The sequence below is a fragment of the Leptodactylus fuscus genome, chromosome 8 (assembly GCF_031893055.1).
Source record: "Leptodactylus fuscus isolate aLepFus1 chromosome 8, aLepFus1.hap2, whole genome shotgun sequence".
In the NCBI taxonomy this organism is placed as follows: domain Eukaryota; kingdom Metazoa; phylum Chordata; class Amphibia; order Anura; family Leptodactylidae; genus Leptodactylus; species Leptodactylus fuscus.
In genome coordinates this window covers 46,243,032-46,255,285 of record NC_134272.1, presented here as the reverse complement: position 1 = coordinate 46,255,285, position 12,254 = coordinate 46,243,032, and positions in this window count along the sequence as shown.

Below are 12,254 nucleotides of genomic sequence, written 5' to 3'. Positions count from 1 at the left end.
GTTTTTAGAGTCTCCCTCCACCATGAATTGGTCCAAACTGGGCTGTTTATAGGCTCCCTCCACCATGAATTGGTCCAAACTGGGGTTTTTAGAGGCTCCCTCCACCATGAATTGGTCCAAACTGGGGTTTTTAGAGGCTCCCTCCACCATGAATTGGTCCAAACTGGGGTTTTTAGAGGCTCCCTCCACCATGAATTGGTCCAAACTGGGGTTTTTTAGAGGCTCCCTCCACCATGAATTTGCCCAAACTGGGCTGTTTAGAGGCTCCCTCCATCATGAATTGGTCCAAACTGGGGTTTTTAGAGGCTCCCTCCACCATGAATTGGTCCAAACTGGGCTGGTTAGAGGCTCCCTCCACCATGAATTGGTCCAAACTGGGTTTTATAGAGGCTCCCTCCACCATGAATTGGTCCAAACTGGGTTGGTTAGAGGCTCCCTCCACCATGAATTGGTCCAAACTGGGCTGGTTAGAGGCTCCCTCCACCATGAATTGGTCCAAACTGGGGTTTTTAGAGGCTCCCTCCACCATGAATTGGTCCAAACTGGGGGTTTTTAGAGGCTCCCTCCACCATGAATTTGCCCAAACTGGGCTGTTTAGAGGCTCCCTCCACCATGAATTTGCCCAAACTGGGCTGTTTAGAGGCTCCCTCCACCATGAATTGGTCCAAACTGGGGTTTTTAGAGGCTCCCTCCACCATGAATTGGTCCAAACTGGGGTTTTTAGAGGCTCCCTCCACCATGAATTTGCCCAAACTGGGCTGTTTAGAGGCTCCCTCCATCATGAATTGGTCCAAACTGGGCTGGTTAGAGGCTCCCTCCACCATGAATTTGCCCAAACTGGGCTGGTTAGAGGCTCCCTCCACCATGAATTTGCCCAAACTGGGCTGTTTAGAGGCTCCCTCCATCATGAATTGGTCCAAACTGGGGTTTTAGAGGCTCCCTCCACCATGAATTGGTCCAAAATGGGTTTTTTAGAGACTCCCTCCACCATGAATTTGCCCAAACTGGGCTGGTTAGAGGCTCCCTCCACCATTAATTGGTCCAAACTGGGCTGGTTAGAGGCTCCCTCCACCATGAATTTGCCCAAACTGGGTTGTTTAGAGGCTCCCTCCATCATGAATTGGTCCAAACTGGGCTGGTTAGAGACTCCCTCCACCATGAATTGGTCCAAACTGGGTTTTTTAGAGGCTCCCTCCACCATGAATTGGTCCAAACTGGGCTGGTTAGAGGCTCCCTCCACCATGAATTGGTCCAAACTGGGTTTTTTAGAGGCTCCCTCCACCATGAATTGGTCCAAACTGGGCTGGTTAGAGGCTCCCTCCACCATGAATTGGTCCAAACTGGGCTGGTTAGAGGCTCCCTCCACCATGAATTTGCCCAAACTGGGCTGGTTAGAGGCTCCCTCCACCATGAATTTGCCCAAATCTGGGCTGTTTAGAGGCTCCCTCCACCATGAATTTGCCCAAACTGGGCTGTTTAGAGGCTCCCTCCACCATGAATTGGTCCAAACTGGGGTTTTTAAAGGCTCCCTCCACCATGAATTTGCCCAAACTGGGCTGTTTAGAGGCTCCCTCCATCATGAATTGGTCCAAACTGGGCTGGTTAGAGGCTCCCTCCACCATGAATTTGCCCAAACTGGGCTGGTTAGAGGCTCCCTCCACCATGAATTGGTCCAAACTGGGTTTTTTAGAGGCTCCCTCCACCATGAATTGGTCCAAACTGGGCTGGTTAGAGGCTCCCTCCACCATGAATTTGCCCAAACTGGGCTGTTTAGAGGCTCCCTCCATCATGAATTGGTCCAAACTGGGCTGGTTAGAGGCTCCCTCCACCATGAATTGGTCCAAACTGGGTTTTTTAGAGGCTCCCTCCACCATGAATTGGTCCAAACTGGGCTGGTTAGAGGCTCCCTCCACCATGAATTTGCCCAAACTGGGCTGTTTAGAGGCTCCCTCCATCATGAATTGGTCCAAACTGGGCTGGTTAGAGGCTCCCTCCACCATGAATTGGTCCAAACTGGGTTTTCTAGAGGCTCCCTCCACCATGAATTGGTCCAAACTGGGCTGGTTAGTGGCTCCCTCCACCATGAATTGGTCCAAACTGGGCTGGTTAGAGGCTCCCTCCACCATGAATTTGCCCAAACTGGGCTGGTTAGAGGCTCCCTCCACCATGAATTTGCCCAAACTGGGCTGTTTAGAGGCTCCCTCCATCATGAATTGGTCCAAACTGGGGTTTTAGAGGCTCCCTCCACCATGAATTGGTCCAAAATGGGTTTTTTAGAGACTCCCTCCACCATGAATTTGCCCAAACTGGGCTGGTTAGAGGCTCCCTCCACCATTAATTGGTCCAAACTGGGCTGGTTAGAGGCTCCCTCCACCATGAATTTGCCCAAACTGGGCTGTTTAGAGGCTCCCTCCATCATGAATTGGTCCAAACTGGGCTGGTTAGAGACTCCCTCCACCATGAATTGGTCCAAACTGGGTTTTTTAGAGGCTCCCTCCACCATGAATTGGTCCAAACTGGGCTGGTTAGAGGCTCCCTCCACCATGAATTGGTCCAAACTGGGTTTTTTAGAGGCTCCCTCCACCATGAATTGGTCCAAACTGGGCTGGTTAGAGGCTCCCTCCACCATGAATTGGTCCAAACTGAGGTTTTTAGAGGCTCCCTCCACCCTGAATTGGTCCAAACTGGGGTTTTTAGAGGCTCCCTTCACCATGAATTTGCCCAAACTCTGCTGGTTAGAGGCTCAATCCACCCTGATTTTCAAAACAAATGTTGGTGCCAACCTCAACTTACTACAAGGGCCAAATTCACTGCTGGTGACAAGCTCTCCTCACTGCCAGTGCCAAATACACATGTTTTAAGGTGTTTTCCTACTGTCAGAGAGGTGGTATTGAGTGTGTAAAGTGTGTAGTTGTTAGGCTGTGATGTTGGGGTAATAGAGGGTCTTTGGTGTGTTAGATGCCCCCAGACATGCTTCCCCTGCTGTCCCAGTGTCATTCCAGAGGTGTTGGCATCATTTCCTGGGGTGTCATAGTGGACTTGGTGACCCTCCAGACACGGATTTGGGTTTCCCCCTTAACGAGTATCTGTTCCCCTTAGACTATAATGGGGTTCGAAACCCGTTCGAACACACGAACATTGAGCGGCTGTTCGAATCGAATTTCGAACCTCGAACATTTTAGTGTTCGCTCATCTCTAATAGGAACCCAACATATAGGGACTTCTGTTAATTATTATCAATTAATTCCACCTAGAAAAGGGGAGGGTGTAGTTACATAGCAACATGGACCTAATACAACTGCACCGCTAGACAAAAACTTCCTAACAAAAAGATTCCTATTAAAAAGAAGTACTACATATTTAACATTCATTATAAAGATAATCTCAATATTGCCATACATGAATAATGACATGGAAGCAGTATGCGAACAAAAAATTGTTCCAAGAAGCAAAAAGAGTTCACATCTATAAACTTATATACTTAGCAGGCTGCGAACATTGCGTTTCTAACATCAAACCATCCTGGATTTTAACCTCTGTCTAACCATTCTCTAATGTACGAGCATATAGTTATAATAAAAACATTATACCCCTTGGGCACGTTTATTAGTGAAAGTATTTTTAGTTTCCAGTGTAATTATAAAAAAATATTTAGACTCTATTCACACTCAGTGCGTTTACTCATCAATATATGTAGCTCAAAAAACTTTAACCTACACACATTATTATTACTTCTTCGTTATATTAGTGTTATGGTGTTAAAAGATAGGAATATTATAACCATCATTTTGCAAATTTTAATTGAATCATGATCAAATAAATTTATATATTTCATATACTCACATGGGTTGACGTGATAAGAACTATAAAACGTATCGTTCGATTGTTATTTATATAAGGTGTTTTTATTTACAACTTTCCATTTATTTTAATATAAAAATAGTCTAATATTGTGAAACTTAATTATATCATAGAGAGAAACATCTACATCATATACATACCTTGATAGACGCATTGGAGAACATCTGTATCGCGACCATAGAGGTCAGAACAAGGATCCATTATAGCAATAGTATATATTTACCAGAGTAGCCATTAACTGTGTCTTGTAGTCTCTAGATTGGCTGATTTAAGTCACATGACCTGGTTCCATGGTGACGGAGTCTCTATATTTCTCAATGAACGATACGCGGCATAGCACTACCTTATAACCCGTTGATTGGTTAGTCTCGGTCATGTGACCAGATACCATGGAGACAGAGCCTCTATATGGAATGCCTTTAGTGAATGACTTATAGCGAGATCATATAAACGCTAGTTCATATCACGTCAACCCATGTGAGTATATGAAATATATAAATTTATTTGATCATGATTCAATTAAAATTTGCAAAATGATGGTTATAATATTCCTATCTTTTAACACCATAACACTAATATAACGAAGAAGTAATAATAATGTGTGTAGGTTAAAGTTTTTTGAGCTACATATATTGATGAGTAAACGCACTGAGTGTGAATAGAGTCTAAATATTTTTTTATAATTACACCGGAAACTAAAAATACTTTCACTAATAAACGTGCCCAAGGGGTATAATGTTTTTATTATAACTATATGCTCGTACATTAGAGAATGGTTAGACAGAGGTTAAAATCCAGGATGGTTTGATGTTAGAAACGCAATGTTCGCAGCCTGCTAAGTATATAAGTTTATAGATGTGAACTCTTTTTGCTTCTTGGAACAATTTTTTGTTCGCATACTGCTTCCATGTCATTATTCATGTATGGCAATATTGAGATTATCTTTATAATGAATGTTAAATATGTAGTACTTCTTTTTGTTAGGAATCTTTTTGTTAGGAAGTTTTTGTCTAGCGGTGCAGTTGTATTAGGTCCATGTTGCTATGTAACTACACTCTCCCCTTTTCTAGGTGGAATTAATTGATAATAATTAACGGAAGTCCCTATATGTTGGGTTCCTATATATACCTGGATTTATTCAGATACTATACGCTCTGAGGAAGGAACAGACGTTCCGAAACGCGTCTGCGTTTTTTAGGGGGATTTTTCTTTTTTCAATTCAGTACTTGCATCTAGTTTTTGTCATTTTAAGATGTGTCGATAATAAAAGTTATATTTTATTCACGGAGAGCTGCCGGCGAATTTCTCTTTTTCTACTGGATTTAATTGAGTACTACGGTATTTGAAATACTTGTACTCGGTCAAATACCACGTGGTAAACACAGTAAAAATTTGATTCCCCTCCCACCTTCTCTGGCGCTTTTTTTTACACCAATAACTATGCAGGGGAGGTTTGACAGGAACTAGGACAACATAGGCATTAAAAAATAATGTATACAGTAGAGATGAGCGAGTAGTGAAATATTCAAAAATTCGAAATTCGATTCGAGTAGACCTCAATATTCAACTATTTGATTGAATACCTACTCGATCGAATACTACTCGCTCATCTCTACGAATAATCAAATATTTAAAATAATTTTAATCAAATACCCCAATTATTTCTAATTGAAAAGACATACAGTTATAGTCATTAATGAGTGTATAGCATTTACTGTATTTTATAGATCTTGATTCCTTAACATTCTAAATATCGTCAGGGTAAATTCAAGGTAGGATGGGAAAATAGTGTCCCGCAAAGAAGATTCGCAGATACAATGTTTTAGAACTGTATCAATCTCTTGATAGGATCTTGAAATACAAATACACTAAAGATAAGCAAATCCAATTTTAACAAGTTTGGGTCATTAAAATTTTTCCAGAAATCTTAGCTTTGGATGAGCCCTATATTTTTGCCTCCCCTAGAATTACTATGAGGCTGGGACACTGTCAAAACACTGCAGTACCTGCAAAGTGGAGGGAATTCTGACTAATCCCATCCACACATTGCAGAAAAAATTCTACAGCGGAAATGCTGCAATTTCAAAAATACTTGTCGTGTTATTTTCTGCTGTGTTTTTCATTGTGTTTTTGCAGAGTTTTCCTCTGCAGACTTTCTGTCCTTGTTATAGATGTATGGTAAACGCCAGCATTTCTACAGGTATAATTGCTGTGCTATGAATTTCAAAATTCACGTTTTTGCAGCTACTGTAAAACTCTGCATTTTTGCAACATGGAGCTTCAGCTGCTTTTCACCTTAAGCTGACTTTTTAGCCTTTTGGACTGATCATAATTTAACTTAAAACAGTGTTTATGACGGTTTTCATCAAAGCATCATAACATCAGTGTACCCCACTTTACTGTTAAGACCCACTCACAGCCTCACTGGTCCTCCCAGGGCCCATATTGCAGAAAAACGGATGTTTTGTTGCAGATTTTGCTGCAGAGCCAACGCCAGAAGTGTGGATTGCGCAGAAGATAGAAGTATTAGAGCTTCCTATACATTTCCCTTTGTTTTTGCAGCCATTTTTGGCTTTGGCTCAAAAAAACAAAAAAGCTGCATTTATGCGATATGAGACCTTAGCCTAAAATTGTTGTCTGTCTGAAAACAAAAATAATTGGCTGGGAATATGAATTAAAAGAAAAACACCCATAACTTGCCATTAATGCAGGTTAGCATGGGACAGTCATCATCTGCCCTGCTTACTTATCGATCCTGGCATGGGCCGGGATCGGTATGTGACACCGCGGGCCCTGCAAACATCATTATTATACTCAGGGGTCTTTTCAGACCCCCGAGTATAATGATCGGAGGCCCGGAAGAGGTAAGCGAACATAACAAACAGTGTTACTTACCTCTCCACGCTCCGCTAAGGCTTCGGGGCCTACTTGTGTGATGTCTCAGACGTCACATGACCAGGGCCTGCGTCCTTATGCACCACGACGCAGGCCCGTGGTCACATGACGTCCCTGACGTCATTGAAGATAGCCGACAACGGGGAGCGCAGGGATAGGTAAGTAACAGTGTTTATTTTTGTATCCCCCTCTCGGTCTCTGATTATTATACTCTGGGGTCTGAAAAGACCCCAGAGTATAATAGTTGCTAATGGGTGTCCACAATGGAGCATAATACTGGGTGATGGGGCCACTATGGGGCATAATACTGGGTGATGGGGCCACTATGGGGCATAGTACTGGGTGATGGGGCCACTATGGGGCATAATACTTAGTGAAGGGGGCACCATGGGATACAATGCTGTGTGCAGGGGTAACTTTGGGTCATAATACTGGGTGAAGGGGCCACTATGGGGAATAATGCTGTGTGCAGGGGCAACTATGGGGCATAATAGTGCACGCAGGAATGCAGGGGGGGGGGTTTGTCGTAGTCTTCGGTGTCGGACAATTCCTAGTTATGCCACTGGGTTTAATATAGTTTTATTTAGCCAAGTGAAGGATTATAATTAGAGGAAAGTATGAAGGATAAATCTATACTTCCCTTTTTACAGTTGAAATGTTGGATTCTCAGTAACCATGAACAAATTAACCTGGAGTTCAGAGTCTAAGAAAGTCCTTGTCTTTCAGCTTTCACAGGCTCCACTGCAGGATATCATTCAAGTCATGATCCCAAGGATGGTCTCTGATCATTGGAAGTTAACAATAAGGTGATCATGTAGCAACAGCTAGGTCATATATAAGCTATAGCTAAGGTTACAACCAAAGCATACAGCAGGAAAAAATAGCATATAGAAGAGTAGGTTATAAACATAGCCAAGGGTCAGGATCACTCAGCAAACCAGGTCAAAGACAGAACACAATGACTGAGCAAGAACTAGGTCAGGAACAGAGATTGAACATTTCCAGAAATAGACTGTCATGTCTAAAGGCTGATACAGAACAATAAAACAATTGATATCTGCCCCCCTACATGACATCAATGTGGTGCAGGCTACACAAACAAGGAGCTGCTGGGATACGAATATAAGCAACATTGGGACAGCTTGGTAAGCAACGTTCCCAGCAAAATACCCACATCAAAAACTGCCCTGTGTGCTCTAGACCTATTTTTAAGAACTGCACTGGTGTGTTTAGTGTATGGTTTCCACCAGCGCCAAAGCTCTCGTCTGCAGACAATGCTGGAAGCAAATATGTATGCACATTTATAAATATCAAGGCATATAGTAGCAAAATCAAGTCACACCATAGAAAGACGTCCTACATTCATTCTCTATTTCCCAAAATGCATGGGAAATATTCATCTCCCCAAACTGAAAATGATAAAGAAAGCTCAGTGCATACTTGTAACTCTAGAAGCTGAAAAGCTAAAAGGAAGAACACTGCACACGTAAAGTTATTCCTACTTATCCCTTCAAGCTAAAAAACAAAATACCATAGCAACAAAAAATATAGGCATATAATAGGCATCGAAAATAATAAGCGATTGATGTTTGCTGTTAGATGATATGCATAGAAAATCTTGTAAAACTACCTACATCCAGGTTGTATAGAGTTCTAAGGGAATAACTTGAATATTGTACATTAAAGTGCACTTTTACTAAGGTTTGCTACAAGACATTCAATATTCTGAGAACTGGTCTTCAGTGCCCAACAATAAACTCTTATCAGCTTTCAGAATGTTAAACATGTTCCAGCAAATCTCAGGTAAGTATAAGCAAACAAGTAAATGATAATGAACAAGCAAGACTTGCATTAAGACTCAGGGGAACCCAATGTCATGCTGTCTGACACTTCAAGGTATACAAGCAATTCAAAGATGATAGGCAGATGGGTTACATGGCATAGCATATATAAAACATTTATAACCTTTCTCAGCACCATCCTCAGCTATAGAACTATATATATATATATATATATATATATATATATATATATATATATATATATATATATAATTAGAGATGAGCGAGTAGTGAAATATTCGAAAATTTGAAATTCGATTCGAGTAGACCTCAATATTCGACTATTCGTTTGAATATTGAATCCCGTTATAGTCTATGGGAAAAACAATCATAATATATATACTGTATATATATATATATATATATATATATATATATATATATATATCAGATGGTAAGTGGTTTAGAATTTGACCTTATACCTTTAAAGAAAAACAATAGTGGAAAAGTCCCAGATCCACCCCAAGAGGATAGAAATATTAAAAGTAACCTTTATTAGTATCCAAAAGTTAAAATATAGAAACACCCTTCATAAATAATTGTGCACAGGTAGGTGATTTAAAAATCACTGACTACACAACTAACTGCCGCCAGAATCCTCATATTCACTTTAGGAGATCATATAGTCCCTATACAATGTAGACTAGTAGCACCTTGTTTTTCTGATGCCTTATACTGGTCATATATTCTTTTTGCTAGTGACCTTATACCTTTGTATCAAAAGGTACCAGGGTCTACTATGAAGTTAAAACAAAGCTAAGAAATCTAACACAGAGCTAGAACAAATCTAATACCATGTTGACAATGAATGATTAAATATTGTGTCATGCTATAAAGTACAAAAGCTATTCAATATATAATTAATGATATAGGTATTTACAGAGTAATGTCCCCTTAGCACTTTATAGAAATTGGGACTATTTTCTTAATCTACTTATTACTATTAGCTGAAAACTGATATGGTATAGTTGGATTTTGTAGAAAAAATTAAAGGGATATAAAAGTTAGAAAATTGTAATAAGCAAGGACATGAAATACTAAGTCTATTTCTTCTGATTATCTCCTCTGTAGACTATAAAGTCTCTGGTGTAGGTCACATGAGGTCATTTCACCACTTGGTCAGGTTGAGAATCAGTTTCATACTAAAAATCTATTACTGTCTTTTATCCCTCTTCTTGCCTCTCTATACTGTAGGTACAGTATGTAAGCCTGGGTTCACACCAGCACTGGAACTCTGTTCGGGGATTCCGTTCCACTTTCCGCTTGAAAAATGTGGAGAGAAAAGCGCTATAAGCTGAAACCCTTTATTCTCTATGGGGTCCACAAGTTTTTGTGGGTAACCGCTTTTTTTTTAAATTTTTTAGCAAATTAGGTTTACGTTTGGGTGGTCCCCAAGCTAACCCCCCCCAACAGAATCCCAAACGCAGGTGTGAACCTAGAATAAGATGGTAAGTCCATCACCTTACTTAATAACTCTGCGCAGGATGACCTATAAGATTTTATGCTAATGGTAAATACATGTTTCTAAACTGTATCATTAGTTACGTGGCTCTAATCTGGTTACACGTGTCCTGTGTTATAACCAAAAATTATATTGGTACCACCTGATAATCTTGTACCGTTTGACTGAGAATATACCTTGGCAAATATCCAATAAAGCTTTCTTATACTTCAACAAACACATTCTCTATTTTTTTGATCATACCTCCATAATTATTAGTATCTGCACTCAGTGTCCTTTTATATTTCATAATTCAATTGAAACCCATTCCATTTGGAAATTTCAGCTGTAAGGGACTGTTCTTGTGTAATATATGCCTTCTGCTCTCTTCTCTCCCCTCTTGTCCCTGAGACCTTTGGGTGGGTGAGTGTTGGCTTCTTTTTCTTAGTCTGTTTTTTTCAGTGAACATGTAATGATACAGAAATAGATAAAACGGACAAACAAGGGTCCATTCACACATAGAAATATCGTTTGTGGCGATATTATGGGCACAAATCCTGCGGTGTGATGACCTGAAGTAACTGTAATTTTATACATATATAGCGCTCAGCATAAATGAATACAACCCAAGAAATGTGTCAGATTACCTTTAGTTTCCATTCAGAATCAACATTTTATGTGGGATACCGTACTACAAAATACTCCTACAAATGAAGACCATTGATTGAAAAAAAGATTTTTTAATTTAGTTTCACAAAAAAGTAATTTTCTTAACAAATTAATTCAAGACCATGTTATAAAAATAAGTAGAATCCAATGAAAGCCTTAGTAGCAAATGGAAAATGTAAACTACAAAACTCTAACAAACAAGAACCGCAGGTGAGTCTACTTATTCCTTAAACAGGTGTTCGGCAGACAGCTGACTATAAAGAGCGACACTTAACAAAATAACTACTTCCCATTTCATGCTGTCAGCAAGTGCACCACATGGAAGAAAAATGTCACAAAATAATTTCTTTTTTAAATTCTTTATTTATAACATTTTGTAGAACAAGAATATAAAACACACAAAACATGTATAAACAAAGGCGCCACTCCACGCAGGGAGGGCCATAGGAGAGGGATACGAGCAGACTCAGCAGAGAAAGATCACAAAGGAAAACATGTAGAAGAATAACCAGACATGAAAAAGAGGAAAGTGAGGAAAGAGAGAGGAAGAAAGAGAAGGAAAGACACATAAAAATGGAGATATGAGAGAGATAAAAAGGAGGGGCGGGGGGGGGGGGGGGGAAGAGTACAGAATCCAGGATAGAAGGATTCCAGAGCTAGCCATAGTTTGGAGTCAGCATGGTGATGCCAAAAGATTACCCAGGAGAAGTGGGCAGAGACATAGCAGGTATGAACATTTGGGAACCCAACCCCACCCGCAGACTTCAGATGGAATAGGACAGATCTTGCTAGCAATGCATGTTTATTGGCCCAAGAAATCTCTTTAGGAGAGAAGAGAACTCACAGAAGAATTCCTTAGGAACAAAGATCGGGAGGGTCTGGAGCAGGGCCTCTTTAACCATAGGGCTAATAGTGCAACCGTATTGGCCCTATGGTTGTGGAGGCCTCCTCAGTCACCCCAAATCAATTGGGACTGTCCCAAAATGTGGGACTATCATGCTGTTCTGTACGACGGGTAGTGATTAGCGGTTGAATACAATAGTGGAGCACAGAACTATCAGCTCCATTATTCAGACTTTGGCTGATAATGTCAAGGGCAGGCAAGCACAATGAGCGCTAAGTCACAGACATTTAGCCGGAGCCGGTAGGTCTATGGGGACAAACTTAAGTGAGTCTTTTTTTTATTTTTTAAATATAACATTGGTGGTTGAGGGGGCTGGGGAAATTAAATTATTAGGGGCACATTGGGGCCCCCAATCTGCCCAGGGTCCCCCATTGCATTAAAATGGCCCTGGCTTGGAGGATGGAAGTACTCATTGGAGAACATTCATCTTGAGATAGAGCATCTAATGAACAAAGTGAATGTACTAAGGGACCATCTCTCAAGATCAGACTTAATGAATTGAAGAAGGGGAGAAGAGTTAAACTTATAGAGACCTGATACAGCCTTCTTGGCGTCAATGGATAGAAGAAAGGCTTAGATGTGATGTAATGGAGGAGGTTGATCGCCCGCGTCCTGTTGTCCAATGTTTCATGAGTCAACATGC